This window comes from Trachemys scripta, chromosome 4, assembly GCF_013100865.1.
Source record: "Trachemys scripta elegans isolate TJP31775 chromosome 4, CAS_Tse_1.0, whole genome shotgun sequence".
NCBI classification, from domain to species: Eukaryota; Metazoa; Chordata; order Testudines; family Emydidae; genus Trachemys; species Trachemys scripta.
Window position 1 is genome coordinate 80458866 of NC_048301.1, and position 19006 is coordinate 80477871.

At 40.7% G+C, this 19006-nt stretch overlaps 1 protein-coding gene across 1 annotated transcript in view; it reads right to left on the reverse strand.

Moving 5' to 3' along the window:
• Window positions 1-17612, reverse strand: part of EHF (ETS homologous factor) — a 42473-nt gene extending 24861 nt beyond the window's left edge. The window contains exon 1 of the mRNA XM_034769050.1: window positions 17522-17612. The gene's annotated coding sequence lies outside the window, so the exon portion shown is untranslated. The remainder of the gene's footprint in view (window positions 1-17521) is intronic.
• Between the last annotated feature and the right edge of the window lie 1394 nt (window positions 17613-19006).

A 19006-nucleotide genomic window follows, 5' to 3' on the forward strand; every position in this document is an offset into this window, starting at 1 on the left:
CCATATATTCACATATCTCTGAGAGCATATTGACTGAGTAACACATCTGCATCATTCTTTGTCATCTTATTTTTAATTATTTATGAAAATATTTCATAGTCATTAAACATTGTATGAGTGAAGTCGGAGTAATATCAGACCTCATTACAGCACCAAATATTTTATGAGAGTTGAGGCAGGAGCAGCAGACTTTGTGTGCAGATTAAAACGTAAGCAGATTGGCAAGCATTTTGCTATACAAATTAACCAAACCAATATATATTCCTTCTTAAAGCTTTCACAGTAGCTCCTGTACAGAGTTGCTTCAAACAAAACAATTGCATCACCTTTCTAACATTATCTGTGGAATATAATTATACCTGGGAGAGAACATTGGAGATAGGCTGGAGAGGTATGGGTCTGGATTCTAACCTAATCCAAACTCTCCCAAAGTTTCTGGTGTTTGGATTCAGAATATTGGTTTCACCAACAGTCAGGGCCGACGAGAGGGGATGGGGGAGCCAGTACAAATTACCGGGGCCCGGCGGTCCGGAAGGGGGCCCGGGGCCTGGCTTCCCTCCCACCCCCACCCCTCGTCGGCACTGTTTAGCCAGTCTGCCCTTGCTGGGGGGCTCGAAAAAAAAATTTCACCGTGGCCCGAATCCGCTCTTGGCAACCCTGCCCACAATAGGAGGATCAAGGGCCAAAGCCTAAGGACCTACTTGGTCAAAAGTCCTATTGACTTCAGTAAGTGTTTTCACTGAGTCCCAACTTCAGCGCTTGGTGCTAAATGAATTAGTTTGCTAAATTCTCCTTTTCTTTCTTGACCACATGACCACTCAGGCTGATGTTTGTAATTTAGTTTTAGCCACTCATTGCCTGACCATGGAGAAGATCCAGCATTTCAGAAAAACACATTTACAAAGAACCATTGAGCCTTATAGAGCATACCGTATGCAAATTACTTCATTATACCATAGCTGTGCTTTGAATCTGAATGACTCTGATCCCCATTTTCACATTTTGTTCCAATGAATCTGCAGAGCTAGACGGTGAACTGTCCTCATCATTTTGGACCTGAATCTTTCAAGGGTGTTCACATTTTGGTGTCGTTGATAATGCTGAAAAATAGTACGATGTGGGGGAGAGTAGCACAGGAAAAAATGGAGCAAATTTCAAATTATTCTAATCTATGTAGTGGTTCTGAAATCCTTTTGTAGGGCTGGGAAAGTTGCAAAGTTGAGATAAGTCAGGGGTAAACTATGCAATTTATGTGCAAACAGCAAGTTTCAGAGGGTATGAAACCCTAAGGGGAAGGAGGCACACCGCTTTCTGTTTGTTTAACCATATGCCCTCTGCAAAAGACAAATAAAACAAAACTAAGCCAAATTAGACAGAAACTATTAAACTATGACTCTACTTGTAAGCTATTCATAGGGACCATAGTGATCATCTAGTCTTATCTCCTGTAGAGCACAGGCCATAGAATTTCCCCCAACGTATTTCCTAGAGCATAGCTTTTAGAAAAGCATCCAGTCTTGATTTAAAAATGGTCAGTGATGGAGAACCCACAAAGACCCTTGGTAAATTGTTTCAATAGCTAATTAACCTCGCTGTCAAAAATATATGCGTTATTTTTTGTCTAGCTGCAACTTCCAGCCATTGGATTGTGTTATATTTTTCTCTGCTACAAAAAAGAGCCCTTTATTTAAATGTTTGTTTCCCATGCAGGTACTTATGGACTGCAATTAAGTCACCCCTTAATCGTCTCTTTGTTAAACTAAATAGATTGAGTTCCTTGAGTCTATCACTATAAGGCATGTTTTCTAATCCTTTAATCATTCTTGTGGCTCTTCTCTGAACCCTCTCCAATTTATCAACATCCTTCTTGAATTGTGAGCACCGGAACTGGATACAGTATTCCAGCAGCGGTCACGTCAGTGCCAAATGCAGTGGTAAAATAATCTCTCTGTTCCTACTCGAGATTCCCCTATTTATGAATTCCAGGATTGCATTAGCTCTTTTGGCCACAGTGTTCCACTGAGAGCTCACATTCAGCTGATTATGCACCACCTCCAAATCTTTTTCAGAGTCTCTGTTTCCCAGGAGTCCCATATTCTACATTATTTGTTCCTGGTTAGCCATATTAAAATGTACATGGTTTGCTTGTGCCCATCTTACCAAGCAATCCAGACCACTCTGAGTGACCTGTCCTCTTCATTATTTACCACTTCTGCAATTTTTCTGTCATCTGCAAACTTTATCAGGAATTATTTTGTTTTCTTTCAGATTATTGTTAAAGATGTTAAATAGTGTAGGGCCACAAATCAATCCCTACGAGACCCCACTGGAAACAGACCATCTCAATGATGATTCCTAATGTACAATTACATTTTGAGACCTATCAACTAGCCAGTTTTTAATCCATTTAATGTGTGCCATGTTAATTTTATATCACTCTAGTTTTTTAATCAAAATGTTATGTGGCACCAAGTTAAACACCTTACAGAAGTCTAAGTATATTACGTCAACATTATTACCGTTATCAACCAAACTTGTAAAAGAGATATCAAGTTAGTTTGACAGGTTTTATTTTCCATAAACTCATGTTGATTTGCATTACTTACATTACTCTCCTTTAGTTCATTATTAGTTGAGTCCTGTATCAGCTGCTCCATTACCTTGCCCAGGACCAATGTCAGGGTGACAAGCCTATAATTACCTGGGTTGTCCTGTTTACCTTTTAAAATATTGGCACAATATTAGGTTTCTTTCAGTCTTCTGGAACTTCCCCAGTGCTCCAAGACTCATTGAAAATCAAAATTAATGGTTAAGCAAGCTCCTTAGCTAGCTCTTTTAAAACTCTTGGAGGCAAGTTATCTGGACTAGCTAATGTAAAATGTCTAACTTTAGTAGCTTCTGTTTAACATCCATCAGAGATACTAGTGGAATTAAAAGAATGTTATCATCATATGATGAGACTGTATTATCTGTTTTTTCCCTAAACCTAGAACAGAAATAATATTGGTCACATCTGCCTTTTCTGCCTTATTACTGATAATTCTACCATTTCCATCTAGCAATGAACCAATACCATTGTCAGGATTATTTTTGTCCCTAATATATTTTTAAAAACTCCTTCTTATTGTCCTTAACTCTGCTGGCCATAGAGTTATCCTTGTGTCCCCTAGTTTCCCTTATCAGTTTTCTACAATTCCTAACTTCCGATTTATATTCATTACTATCAACTTCCCCTTTCTTCCATTTATTATATTTTTGTTTAATTTTTTTACAACAGGTCAGTTTTTTAATGAGCACAACCTTCTTCCTCAGTTGTGGGATTGTGACTTTTTGGGTATGTAGTAAGGTGTTCTTAAATGATTCCTAATTATCATTCACGTTTTTCTGTTTAAATTCTTCCTCCCAGCTGATTTGGCTCATAATTGTTTTCAGCTTTGTGAAATTAAAGCATCAAGTACATATATTACTAGTCTGGACTTTATTCTGCTTGCACATTATAAATGTAATCAAGACATGATCACTTGTATCTTTCCTATCATAACTATTAGTTCTGTGGTCAGTTCCTCTTTGTATGTTATGACAAGGTCTCATATGGTATTCCCCAGTGTTGGCTGAAACACATTTTGAGTTAGGAAATTGTCATCTATAATGTTCAGAAATTCCAAACTACGCAAAGACTAAAAGTGGCTTCCAGCCAAAGGTGCTGAAACTAGGCATGCTGGGGATGCTTCAGCACCCTCTGGGTTGAAGTGGTTTTCATCAGACACAGGCTTTATAGTTTGGTTCAATGGTTCTCAGCACTGTCACTATACAAATTGTTCCAGCACCTCTGCTTCCAGCTGAGACAAGCTCAGTGCAGCTACTTCTGGTTTGGCCAAAAGGGAGCAGCCTTTCTTTTGCTTCATTTGAGAGAGCTGATATCTATGGGATCATTCCCCATTTTTTTTCCCTTTCACTATCATGGCTGAACTTCAAGTGTAGGTTTCACCTGGAACTATATGTTGTATATGCAATAAAGTAACAGCAGAGGTGAGTAGGGCAATTTAGACATCTAAGGACTGAATTTGGCAGTTCAATCAAGTACTTAAGACATCAATATAACTGAAATGGCATCTGTAAATAATTGCTGCTGCCTAGAGACTGAATTTTGCAAACTGTTTCTAAGAGTCAGGATATGGACTGCATGACCAAGTGGGTCTGCTTTTCTAAACGTCAGAAGTCCAACATCACACACAGAAAAGCGAGAAGGCCTAGTTTACACATATGGTTATTGTACTTAGATGAACACATTGGGTATTTGTGCATGCAAATGACTAATTAGGAGTTTTGTATGCATTTACAGTAACTGCATGCACAAATTAGGTGTATAATTTTGAGTGCATGTTTGTGTGTGACCCTGAGCTTCTACTTTCCTGGTAAATCAGTCTCAATAGGTTTTTCCACTTTAATCCATATGATTCCCAGTACTTCCTTGGTTCTCATCCTAGCCCCTGTGTCCAAGGCTCTTTGACATCCTTGGATGAAAGATGACATTGAAGTGCAAAATACTATTACTTATGTAACATATTCAAGGCAATATATTGATTACATCCCATGTAGCCTTACACCACAGTAATAGATATATTTATCAAATTATATTCTGAGTGTAATGTTCAAGAAATTATTTTTGATACTGGACTGAATTTACTAAAGCAGCCTCTAAAACTGCACTGACACAGGGTGACTCGACTCTTAAAGTTGCGCAGTAGGGTTTAAGGGAAGGCACCTAAGCCTTGCAAAGAAGCAATGGCTGCAGGTGTTGACACTGCAAGGAGTAAGAAGGTTCCTGCAGGGCCTGAGTCAGTGGGGGGAAGGTACCAGTGGAGAAGGCCAAACTCCAGGCAAGAGGTGCTGGGCCAGCAGGAAGACAGAGCAGGGAGGAAGGCTGTACCTAGCTTAGAAATGGCCCAGAAAAGTGTTGGAACTCTGAAGGGATGACAGACCCTTGGAGAGCAGCTGTACCCAGCTTGGAACAGGGATGAAGACTTTGAAAGTCTGAGTTTTCTTTTGAAAGACTTTTGTGCAGGACTTAATAAATTGGACCCCAGTAGGTGGAGTGTTTGACTGTCTGGAGTAGACTTTTCAAAGGGCCCTGGGTGAAGGGGAAACTGAGGTAGGCCTCACCAGAGCCATGCTTGGCCAGCAAGGAGGATTACAGGATGGGCATGCCCTTGGACATGCACCCACAGTTTGTTGTATAGCAGCAATTCTAGTACAGAATTTTCTTGCCTATATTTATGTATGCAACTGCAATCCGGTTGTCAGACATTTAACTACCTCTTTGGTGTATAGAGTTGCTGTTTGTGTGCACAAAACCAAGTCTGTGTGTGCAACAAAAGCAGTGGATGTTTTCAAAGGCTATGTTGGGACCTCTTTCAATATTTAGCCTTGGTTGTGTTGTGTGAGGGGAAGGGTTATGGTGTTTTTGTTTTTAGCTTCATGTGTATTAAATTTATACATGCAGGTAAGCTTAAAGACAAAAAAAAATCTATCTGAATAGAAGGGGAACATTAAGTATATTTACACTGTAACAGATATGATTGCTATAAACACAAGCAAATCACTAATAAAAAGAGTCCCACCAAATTTAAAGACCTGACTCCTGTGATGTAGTATGAGGCAACTTCTCTAAGTGTAGGTGATGGTTGTTTCAACATATCCAGGTGGACTCTAAAATCTTGCATGTGTCTTTTAACTAAGATGAGACTGAGTGGGAAAGTTAGGAACCAAGTCCACTTCTCCTTCATTCTGAGGTTTTGCTTTGGGTCTTTCTCTACCACTGTTTACGTAATCTGAAGACAAAACCATACTTCAGTCTCCTTTTTCTGAGACAGCATGAGTTTCACTTTAATGGAGCAAGGGAAATATTACTTTATTATTTGCTCATAGTCCAATATTCTAATTTTCCTCTATCCCTTTTTCACAATCCATACACTTCATAAGAGCTGGCCTCAGAGCTCAAGATGTATGTTAGTGTAGTTAGAGAGAATTTAAACACCTCTTTTGCCTAAATCGGAAGAAAATACAAGCACTGCCCTTGACAGGGATCTCAGAGGGTATATGTATCAGACAGTAGGATATAGCCCTAAACCTCCAAAGACAAGAGAGGTCTGGCAGTTTTGCAATATTTACTTCTACAGTCCCCCAGCAATAATGTTACCTTGGCAGATGGAATAGTGTTCTGCAACCTGCCATATAGCAAAGGTCCAATGTTTAGGATCCGCATTTCTCTGTCACTTGTTGCTCAGATATAATCTCTTTCTTCCACCTCCACAGCTTTCTAATAACATACAAGACATTGTCATTTGTCCCACATCTGAAAGGGCCAGTGTCTTCTACTGGAGAAGGAGTTCCGTGTACAGGAGCACTGTGTATTAGGAGAACTTGTAGTACTCCAGCTGAAAGGGAAAGGACTAGAGCCAGTCAGGGAATTATTTTATTTCTTGTGAAAAATGTCAATGAATTTTTTTTTTCATTTTCATCTACATTTTTTTCTTCTCCCCCCCCCCCGACCCCCCAAATGGGCACTTTTTGTGAAAACTTCCATTTTGTCGAAAAAAAATCTCACAAAAAAATATTTCCATGGCAAAATTTTGACCAGCTCTAGAAAGGCAGGGAAAAATAACTGGAGATGAAAAGTAGGACTTTCACTGGCACATATGGCTCCCATGTTGTCTCGGGATAGAATTGATGACAATTTGGGTCCACCATGTTCCCGGAATTTTTAGTAGTTTCAGCCAGATGTATCAATCTGGTCTCAGTGACATAGAATGGGCTATACAATAGGGGAAGCCATTTTCCCCCTCACCATGTTCCTTTTGCCTCTTTCTCCCATTGCAATGTCACACCTCTCATATCTACCTGGAGTATCCTCCCTCCTCCTGTGAACTTAAGCTAGGTCTATACTACCCGCCTGAATCGGCGAGTAGAAATCGACCTCTCGGGGATCGATTTATCGCGTCCCGTCGGGACGCGACAATCGATCCCCGAATCGGCGCTCTAACTCCACCAGCGGAGGTGGTAGTAAGCGCCGCCGACAAAAAGCCGCAGAAGTCGATTTTGCCGCCGTCCTCACAACGGGGTAAGTCGGCTGCAATACGTCGAATTCAGCTACGCTATTCACGTAGCTGAATTTGCGTATCTTAAATCGACTCCCCGCTGTAGTGTAGATGTACCCTTAGTCACCTTCCTCATCTCCTTCAAACCCCTCTTGAACTCTCTCTCTCTTTCCCTTATCCTTCTACCACTGATTTACACTCGGGTTCAACTACTCCCTTGATAACAATGTAAAATAAGTAATACAAAAATGAGCAAAAAAATCCCCCAAACTACCCTAGAAACATGACAGGCCACATATCTGTAAATAGATAGAAAAGTGCAAGCTAATAAAAATCTACAATCATATTGTAAATCTTCTCCACTTTCTTCTCGTTATATCTTTCTGCTCTCTGTGATTTTGATGATTGTGTCATTGTATTGTCTGTTTAAAGTGTAAGTCCCTTGGGGGAAAGGGCCTGGTCTTATTTTTCTATTGCTAAAGCATCCTGCACAGCTACTGAGTTACTAACAAATACTGAAGATGATTATGTATTATTATTCCTGGAGGGTACTGGAACAATTAATTGATGCTCTGCTCTCTGACAAGACAACTGATTTATATGTGGTCCTGCCATAACAACCAGTTAAAACCTTTGAAACCCCAGTGCACCTTGTGAGTGGCTATTTTATAGGGAAGTATATTTTAACCATCAGCATCACTACTTCTCTTTTGTTGTGAAGCCAGGTTGATTTTCAGTGGTAAAACTACTTATATGCCTCCACCCCCTCTCCCCGCCCCAAATAAAATGAGGGTGGGTTTATTTATTTACTTGTTTTGTTTTGTTTTGTTTTGTTTTACAAGTCTCCCTTTCTGTAAGAACTTCTGCTTGGAGGTTTCTTCTTTGCTGGGTTCATTTCTAAATGAGAATTAGACAGAATGAGGAAAGGGAAAAGCGTTCCCTTTCTCTTCCCTTTAACGGAGAAGAATGGTTGCTGTTGGTGGGAAGAATCTTATTTATTGTGTAAAAAGTTTTAATCTCAGAGTCTTGCACACTCCCAAATTTTGGGAAGCACATCAAAATCTCCAAATCTGGATCTGGATCTGAATGTTGAAAATAGCTCATATGTTTATACTAGGCAGAGGTAAAACTCTGGATCCAAGCACCCCTGAAATTTGTTGTGTTACAAATCTGGGTCTAGCTCTGTAATTTGATATGACACAAATTGATATGATTTTTGTTATTTACCTAGTGGTAGCACCTAAGGCTTCAACTCAGTCAGGATCTCATTATGCGAAGCACTGTACAAATAGATAGTAAATGACAGTCCCTGCCCCAAAGAGCTTACAGTCTAAAAGACTAGATGCGAGAGTTGGGTGAAACAAACCAGTGGGCAGGGAAGTGGAGGATCAGAAAGGATGTGATCATAGGATGTTTTTGCATAGACTAGCTGTGAGCACAATTCTCAGTTGTGATAAGTTGTGATAACACTGATCACAGCTCACCCCTTGCCTTTTCACTATCCGATCACAGTTGTCTGTCAGTATTACAGCAGAGGAGAGTTAGAAGGAGATGGCATAAACTGGTGACATTAGGGATTTTGACAGTGGGGAGTTTCCCACAAGCACTTGGGGCAGCAGAGCTGATTAGTGTATAGGGCTGTCTGTAAACTTGCAATTCTCAGCCCTCACAAGAAACTTTCTGAGGGCTAGATTATGTCTCAGAGGTTCTGCTAGCTCAAAGCCTGGCCTAAGTTGCAGTCCTGCTCCTCTCCTGTGGGGTACTGGACACCACAAAGTATGCAATGTGTTGCAGGGTAGAGTGTATAGGAACAGGATAGTATCCCTTTAAATAGTCTGAGAGCATTCTAATGGTACTCATGTTCTAGAACAGTGGTCCCCAAACTGCGGGGTGCACCCCCTTAGGGGTGCAGAGAGGAACATGTGGGGGGTGCAGCGGGGCCTGGGCCAGTCCCCTTGGAGAGCTGGGGAGGGAGCACCACCCAGATCCTGCTCTGCCCCCAGCTCCTCTCTGGCCCTAGCCACAGTCACTCACAGGTCTGGCCCCAGCTGCAGCTCAGCTTCTGGCCCCTCCCACCAGCCCCAGCCGCAGCTCCGGTGCTAGCCATGGCTCTGCTCCCAGCCCCCAACCCCAGCTCCGCTCCTTGCCCCACTCCTGGCTCCAGCTCCCAGCCCCAGCTCCTGACCATGGCTCCCAGCTCCAGCCCCGGCCCAGCTGTGCCCTCATTCCATCTCTGCCCCCAAGGCAGCTCTAGTACTAGCTCCTCCCCCATCTCCAGTTCTGTCCCCAGCTCCGCCTTCAGCCCAAACTTGCAGTAATGGGAGGGGGGTGGAGGAACAGACAGATTCCTTTACTGGTAAAGGCGGGTGTGACAGGAAAAGGTTGGGCACCACTGTTCTAGAAGCTGCCAGAAACCAGCCAGAGCAGCAGTATGCATGTAGGTAGGTCTGACATGTTTATATATCTTTAGTAAGCATGGCTGTTTGGGACCTAGCTGTGCCCCTGTGGTTTCCTCATGTTATTTTTCCAGTGTAAAGAGCAAAAGACACAACACAAGGAAGTGGCAGGAGCATAGGCCTGGCATCCCACCTCCTGGCTGCCCAGAGGCATATGCTTCCCCCTCTCATGGGGTGCAACAGCCGCTGCATTCACCCAGTGTGGCTGACTGCTCCAAGAGGCACGGTGCCTCTCTGAGCCACAATGTCCTGGTGCTCCCCTGAGGCACCGCAGCAGTGTATCTGCTCAGTGCAGGTCTGTAGCTTAACGCCACAACAAAGTTCATAAATGCTCCTGCATCAGTCAAGCCCAGCCAGAAACAAATTCACCAAGGCTCATTAAAGAGTCTGCCTCTGTGGTTCCTTTTGTGGATAAGGAAAGGGGGACCGGTGAGCAAGAGCAGCTCTCCACCTTCTGCAAAAAAGCAGCGGGCAGCTTCCCCTCCCACCCTGACCCTGGCTTTGGGAAACAGTGCTCCCACACAGCGCCCTCCTCCTCTTCAACTGGTACTATGAGTGCTCCCCATCCTGTTTCCATTTATTTCACCACTGGCTGCATTAAACAGTACAATGAAGTGTTTATGTGACAGAGGGCTGGGAGCAGGTTGTTAAGGTAAAGCCCACCATAAATAGAGCCGTTAATTCAGTTGCTGGCATGGCTTTCTCTTATCTTCACTATACCTCCCAGAGGGTATTAGCCCTACCCTTTCGTTTGAGTTGGCAGCGGAGTTATTTTTTTGCACCTGCTGCTCTACTCCGATAACACTACAGGTCAGCTTTGATTTGTTGGAATATAAACAAAAGAGCAAGCAAGGCATCTGCCTCAACAGCCTGGGCCGGTTTGACGATAGAGCTTTTCCGACCATATAAATGTATGCGTTCAGTTCTGGAATGAATCCCTGCTGCTTCATGATAGGGCTTGGCGACAGAATAACCCAGCTTCAAGAGAAGGAGTGTGCCATAATCAGATATTTGGCACTGTACTTTTCCATCAGCCAAAACCCATGAAAAGTCAAATGAGCCAAAATGGGCTTAAAAGTGACCAGAAAAGGAAACCGATTGAGCTTGCGCCCTTTTCTTGCTTCTTTATAACGGAGAAAGACCTGAAATGTTGGGGGACTTGTTTTCAAAAGAGAAGGGTTCTTTTCATCGTGCTTCCTACATTAGAAAACCAGCCTAGGATTCTCAAAGGAGCCCAAGGGAGTTAGACAACCCATTTCTATTGAAATTCGCTGTCATTTGGATGCCTAAATCCTTTAGGTTTCAGAGTAGCAGCCGTGTTAGTCTGTATCCGCAAAAAGAAGAACAGGAGTACTTGTGGCACCTTAGAGACTAACAAATTTATTAGAGCATAAGCTTTCATGGACTACAGCCCACTTCTTATGCTCTAATAAATTTGTTAGTCTCTAAGGTGCCACAAGTACTCCTGTTCTTCTTAAATCCTTTAGGTTCCTTTTGAAATTCTGACCCTCAGGTCCCATCCAGACTATATGATGACGGAGAACAAGGGAAATGGTGACACCCCAAGAGCATGAACATTGAGCTATTAAGGGATGAGGGACTTTTAGAATAATATTCCATAACTACATGAAGCACTTTACCAAGGAAGATAACTATCATTAGTTCAATATTACAAATGGTGAAGCTGAAGCACAGAGGTAAAGTGCCTTGCTTAAAGTTACACAGGAGTTCATTGGCAAACCTTACATAACTCAGATCTCATGGCTCCCATTCCAGTGCCCTAATCACTGCATTAAATTTACGGTATGGAAGTGAGTTAGGAAGATTATGCTTTATCTAGCAAGATTAACTGAAATTACAGGTAGGGAGGGATGGAATGTTCTCTACACAAGAGACCAGTTCAGACGGGCTTTCACAACATTCCACCCCTCAAAGCCAGCATACACCTAGCAGGGTACTGAATGATAACACACTTAACCAATCAAACTCATGATAAAAGTATTGCATCATCAAAACAAGCTGCCATTGACCTATCAGTGATCCTGAAAACAGGCAACCATTACCTAGAAAATCCCAAGAACTGACTTACCCTCACTGTGCTGTCACACTTACAGTGATACCTGTTTCCTAACATGAGATATTAGAATAAAATGTCTTCTTGAGTAATACTATAGTAAAGCTATGTGTTGCAGAAATAGGCACAATAATTATATAAATCCTTTACAATTAGGAAGCTGGGTCCAGAACCATGGTCTTGCAGAACCTAAGTAGAGTCATCTTTCTACTGCTCCGGGAAGTCGTAGGAGGTCCTATATCCATTCTTCCGCTAGAGGGCAACATGAGTCATACATACCAGCGCAGTACATTCCAAAATGATGAGCTAAGCACTTTTTAGGGAACTCATAAGGAATGATTCAATCAGATCAGCAGAATAAAACAGGTCCAGTCCCAAAAAAAAAAAAAAAAAAAAAGCTATAAGTCACTAAGTTAAGGATGGATGGTGTCTGTCTTCACTCTGGACATCATGGTTTTGATCCGTTTTTTTAATGATAAATCATTTATCTAGAGACCAGACCCATCATTCATTCAGACTTTCACAACCATTTTGCTTTTGTGCAATACGAGTTTGGTGGGAATTTTCAACACTAAAGGATATATTTTTATTTGATGTCTTGCAAATGTTATGAGTAATATCTGTTGCAGAGTGTTGCAAACAGCAATCACTCTGCGAAAGATGAAAATATCCTAATAGCATGTCCCAGTACCTGACATACCAGTGCGGCTCCTTCACAACCATTCCAATCTATTGGTCAATTGCAGAAACAGATATCCTTTGATAATACATCACAAAGACACAAAAGGCAGGCTCCTTTCATATTGTTGTGTAATAATAATTATATATTTTGATAAAAATCATTAGGACAATTTGGGACGAATAATTATATCATGCACCTAGTCACTGATTTTCTAGCTACAATATCTTGGCCAATTTTACATGGCTTTGTTAAATAGAAAAGTAATTATACAGTGATATAAATAATCACTTACTGAATGTCAAGTGCAGAGAAGTGTAGGGCAATATCTAAAAACAGAAAACGATTATTTTTGTTATTCTCCTGTAAAAAGGGGACTTTTCAAATAGCTTATGAATTTTTACAAACATTTCTAGGCTCTGAGCCTTTTCTGATTGCACCTGAGCTGATTATTACAGCAAACAGCTCAGAAGTGAGTACAGCACTGTGCGTATCTTCTGCATAGTGGGCAGAGACTTTCCATTTCTTTTATGGATTTATAGATCTTAGGAAAGGTTCTCTTTCCATTGCTGCATAGTAATACTGTTTTACTGCCCTGGGTAATCTTGATTTGAATATTGCCATTAATAGTGATTGATCACCCCAATAGGGCTCAATTCAACTCCCATGAAAGTAAATTGAGGGATTCCCACTGACTTCAGTGGAAGCTGAATTAGCCCTTAACCTTTTTAGTTTTGGACCTTTTTTTCTTCTTCTTCTTCTTGTCCCTGTGCCACTACCACCAAAATTATTTCTTTACTAAATCTTTATAGGCATTCATGTACTTATCACGAGAGCTGTGCAAATAACTCCATTCTGAAAAAGTCAAAACAAAAATTGGTGAACCAAAAGTCAAAAATAAAATTGTTTCAGGTTGAACAAAACATTTAGTTTCATTTTCAAAGTTTCAAAAAAGTTTTTAATATTTTTAATTTAATTAAATATATTTCAAAACAGAATTTAAAAAATGAAGCATTTCATTTCCAAAATGTCAGAACAAAATTTTTTTTTTCTATTTTTTTTAAATCCAAACAATTTGGCAAATTCAACATGAATTCACACAGTGTTCTGGTCTACCCACGTCTGCATTTTTTGGACAACAAAATTTCTCCCAGCTACCATGTCAGTGCACAGGCTTAACTCAGAGACAAGAATAAAGAAGAAAATACTTTTGGTGTTACTGCTTTTTGAGAGTTCTTAAGCTCCGGGATCACTGAGCAGTTGAAACCATTGGGCTTTGCCACTGGTGCTATTGGCCTTCTACTCTTCTAACAGTAGATTTACAAATAATATTGCACTGTCTTTAAAATTAGTAACAAAATCCAATACATTTTTTGTCCGAAAGTTCTGTTACTGGACCCAAATTTAATGTTACTACAGTATTGCAAGCTGCACAGATATTAAAGTCACCAACATTTCTTTTTAGCACCAAGTACATCTTAACATAATGTGACACAACCTTCTTTTCAGCAAACCATTTATAAAATTCATAATTGAAAATTCTGCCTGTGATCCCTTTCCTTGTATGCTTTTCTCACCAACAACTGAAAACCTAATCCTCAGCTGTATGCAGCATGAAGAGAAATTGAGCAATGCAAGACCTGAGGGAATCACACTGAGGGGAGTCACATTGTTATCATCAGAAATACATCGGTTAGTGGTCAGCTGTTTAATTATATCTCAGTCTTGGCACATTGACCAATATTAAGTCAGCCAGTTGTGTTCTGTGCCATCCACCTTCCAAACCAAGGCATATCAGAGACTATGTAGCATTGTGTGCTACCAGCATGATTCAAAAAGACCACATTCCACTTACATTTCTTCAGGAGCTCAAGCACCAATTAGATATGTCTGAGTCCCTAAACATCGCAATGATCAGGATCATCAGCAGAAAAGGTGAACGCATCAATATAATTTGCAGTCAGTGGGAGATATGTTTGAGGAATGACTAAAGGATGTGGCTCTTACCTTGGTTTGGATATTTTAATAGGGATCGCATGAGAATGCATGAGGAATGTAAACTCAAGAGCTGAGTCTGGAAGAGTTTCTATGATCAGACTCAAATTTGTGTGCAGGACGTGTGCAGTGTTATCTCCACTCTCTTGAAAGACTTCCTTCAGATATTGCCCCTAGTCCCCGGCTTTGAGATTAACTCCTTGATGCTCACTTCCACATGATGAGCATGATTTTAGAAAAAAAAACGCACCTAATTTATTTTATGTTCTTTATTTTGTGTCCTCATAGTTTTGATTGTATCATTTGAAGTGGGATGGGGTAACATGCTGAACAATTCTGGCTGGGCAGGAGATAGAATGGCTCACCTAAAGTGACAAAGCTTTTTTATCTCTAATTTCTGTTAATCTATGATTTTGGATGTTTCGTTTTTAATTTTTTATCTCCATCCTAAATTCCTCTTCCTATATCACCCAGACACAACAAGTACCAATGTTTACATGGTTATTCATTGGGAATGAAAGCAGCTGAATAAGATTCTACAGTTAACTGAACGATTTTAGAGTTGAATTTGTTCTCTCACAGTTCTCAACTAATTCCTATATCTAATTATCTGTCCATAAGAACATAAGAACTATAATATTAGGTTAGACCATGGTCCATCTTGTCCAGTATCCTGTCTCTGATAGTGGCCTGTACTAGAGCTTCAGGGTGAGGGTACAGAACAGGGCAATTATGGAACGATCCACTCATCTTCCAATCCTGGCGTCCGAAAATCACAATTTTAGGATCTTCATGAGCCTGGGGTTCTATCCCTGACCACCTGGGTTAGCGGACACTGATGGACCTATCCTCTATGAACTTCTCCAGTTCTTTTTCTCACCCCAGTTTTACTTTTGGCTATCACAACATCTCATGACAATGAATTCCACAGGTTAGTTGCATGTTGTGTGAAAAAGTACATCCTCTTGTTTGTACTAAACCTGCTGACTATTAATTCAGGTGACACCTGTTGTTTTTTTATTGTATGGAAAGGTAAATAACATTTCTCTATACCCTTTTTCCATACCATTAATGATTTTATAGACCTTAACATATTCTCCTTAGCTGTCTCTTTTCTAAGATGAACGGCCCTAATCTTTTTAGTCTCTCATGTATGAGAGCATTCATACCCTTGATCATCTTTGTTGCCCTTCTCTGGATCTTTTTTCAGTTCCACTATATCCTTTTTGAGGTGGGGTGACCAGAACTGGACACAGAACTTTCTTTTCACTCATAAAAACTCCGTGTTGAGAAAATATCATGTTACGATAATGTCCTAATTGACTGGGATGACACCAGATTGTTCCTACACATAGTAAACTGTTATTTCCCATGCTCACTGGACCATGCTCTATTACAAGATCCCACCACAACTAGAATAATATGAACTCTTGCCACCCTATAACTAGCTGTGAAATGCTGTTTCTCTCTCAAAGCTTTCTAAAGCTGAAAGGGCTGAGTCACAACTGCCTAATTTGTCATGATGTCTCAATGTGGGAAAAACAAAGGATTAGTCTGCTCTGCTACAGCCTATTGAAACTCTAGGCTGAAATTGACATTTTATGGTGAGATTTGTTGCTTAACATCTTTGTCATATTTCTCTGAAGACTTTAATTGCAACTGTTTTCTTTGGCTGTCAGACTTATTTTAACAATAGGTCTTTTCTGCTCTCCAACTCTGGTAACTATAAAATGCAAAGTTTACAGCAGAAAACTGGCTTAAACTGCTACCAGCAAATTTACCAACGAAACAGTACTCAGAACAGATCCATTATCCCACCAGGACTATTCACAAATTAAAAGAAATACTGCTAGAAGATAGACACATTGAAGATAGGCACATATACCAAAAGCTAGAACAATAAGTGTTAACTAAACCAGTTTTACTTTATAGTTAGCTATTGTATAATTCTTATCATTATGAACTGGTTTCTGTTTTCCAGAGCCCATGAACAAAACGAAGAAGCTGGATGCACTTTAAACTTAAATGGAAAGGCAATGTGATATGTCTTTTTTAGGTAAAATAATTCAAACATATGGTATAGACACAAGCGAATATATATACATATATATCCAGGAGGTACACAAATAATATTTCAAATCTCTCAAGCAGTGAAATACTAGTAAATGTATTACTGCTACTCTATACTTTCAGTGTCATTTCCTGATCAGCCCTGCTGTAAAAATCAGTGCACTCTCTTCTACTAAAATATTACAACAGACTTTAGTAAATACTTACTTGCTATGGGCTAAACCTTAAAGAGCATACGCTGTATTTATTCAAGTGTAACTACCATTGAAGTCAATGGGAATACAACAGGCAAAACTGCTGGAGCTGAATTCTTAAAGCCTTTTACTGAGATTTTATTCAGTCCTTACTCACACAGAACATGCATCGACTTCAGTGAAGAGTTTTAAGTGGGAAGGGGCTAAGGACTTTAGGATATAACCCCAATGGAAACCAGTGGGAGTTTTAGTTGAGCAAGGACTGAGCAAAACATGAGCTAGGTAGGATTTTTTATCATCCTCTTAATTACCACCATCACTACTATAAAAACAGCAAGATCATTTTATCTGTATAGTGCCTACACATGCTGCGACACTAAAGAGACTCCATGCCAATTTCAACAGTCAGTTTTAAAGGGTCTGCTTCTACTACCCTTGCTCACATTGAGTGGTATGTTATTAAATAAGTAGCCCCACTGATTTGACTGCAGTTACGCAGGGGATAAAAATATTACTTAATGTCACTAAAGGTGACACAGTTAGGCCCCAAAACATCATTAAATACATTATTATAAAAACCACCCTCATAAAACTAAGGGGCAGATGCTACCACCTTACTCACAGTGAGTATAGAACTTTACTCCCATGTGTAGCCCCATTGAAATCAGTGGGACTATTCAAAGTTAGTATGTCTGGCTGATCTGTCCCCAAGAAAACAGATAGTAGGAGTGTGTTTTTAAACACAAGCAAGGGCAGGATGCAGGTTCAAAACAGGAGAGTAAAAGCATTTATTATTTTATTGCTCAAAAGCTTTTGATTAAAAGAGGTTAGTGGCAGTTTCAAAGTGGGGAAAAAGGGTCTGAGATGTGTGTTGAGTGGGAGCGATTCCTGTGCACACTTCTGCACTCTTTTATCCTCAATGGTGTTCGTTCAAAAGGAAGTTAAAAAAATCTTACCTCATTTAGCTGCTGATTCTGAAGGGGAAATCCTTTAGCAGAGGCAATGAGAAGGCTGTCTAGAGAATGGCAGGTGTTAAGTAAACACAGGTGCTAGGTTAGCACTTCAAAAGCCTCACAGGAGTGATGATAAATGAATGTGATATTAATTTTAAAACATTTTGCAGAACATTTAGTCAGCCAATGGGGGAATTCCTTAGGTCACTTCCTGTTCTTTTGATTGGGTCTGCAGCAATAACAAAAAAAAAGAGAGAGAGAGGAAAGAAAAGAAAGACTGCAAACATTTGCATACGGCCAACTCACACCTTAGTGCTCAAACAAAACAGGTCTAACCAGGTTACACATGTGTCTCAAGAACAAAAAAGAAACCGGTCAATGGACGAGGTCTTGATTGCTCTGTAGTTGTTTTTTAAAGACCATCCTGCCTCCTTGTTTTTTCTTTGTTTGTTTTGTTTTTACAGAAGGTTATTTCAGGTAAATAGGCAGCTTATAATTAGAACAAGGAGAAGTAAAAAGTAAGAATGTCCGAAACTTAGGACATTTAAAATTAGACTGGAAATAACACTAGAAAATGTACTGTGAGGAACAATCGTACGTTAGCAGGGAGATAGACTGGATGATCCAATGTCATGGGCTAAATTCTCCCTTCACTTATACCTGTGGGCTTCCATTGAGCTTAACGGGGCTGCACAAGTGTGAGGGAGAATTGAGTCCATTATTTCATTTTCACCTCTAACTTTTGTAAATATCTGAGTGAAGGAAAAGATAATGAGAAAAATATCTTCTGGGACAAGGACGTGCTCATATGTGCAGGAGGATGAGCATGCATATGTATGTGCAACAGGGCAAAGGTGGGAGAAGGGGGACTTAGGGCTGAGCGTTGCAGCACTGAACTGTTAGGTGCCCTGCTGCCTACTAGAATTCACAACCTTGAGTTAGGTGCCAAGGCTCATTGTCCAATGCATGGGGAGAATTAAGCCTAAAATAGGGATTCACCAAAGCCAGGGAGCTGCCTAAACTGGCCAGTGGTAAATGCTGAGGCGAGGAATGGGGCCTAAGTCCCACCTTCAAAAGGCATTAGGCACCTTGTTCTGGGCCAAAGGCAGACTTCCCCCTACCCCCCACTTGGATTTCACCTAAGCCAGGTCAGCCCTTTTTCAAGAAAAATCAAGGAGGGGGAGGAAGAGCCCCCCTTATTTCAAATATCTCAGTGGTTAGAGCCCTGACCCAGGATGGGGGATCAAATCCCCACCCTACCTGATGTAAAGTAGGGACATGAATCCTGCTCTCCTAACTCCCAGCTCACTGAATGGGAGGGATATTTCAGTGGTTTGAGCATTAGCCTGCTAACCCCAGGGTTGTGAGTTCAATCCTTGAGGGGGCCACTTAGGGATCGGGGGGGGGGGGAGATATAGCTCAGTGGTTTGAGCATTGGCCTCCTAAACCCAGGGTTATGAGTTCAGTCCTTGAGGGGGCCATTTAGGG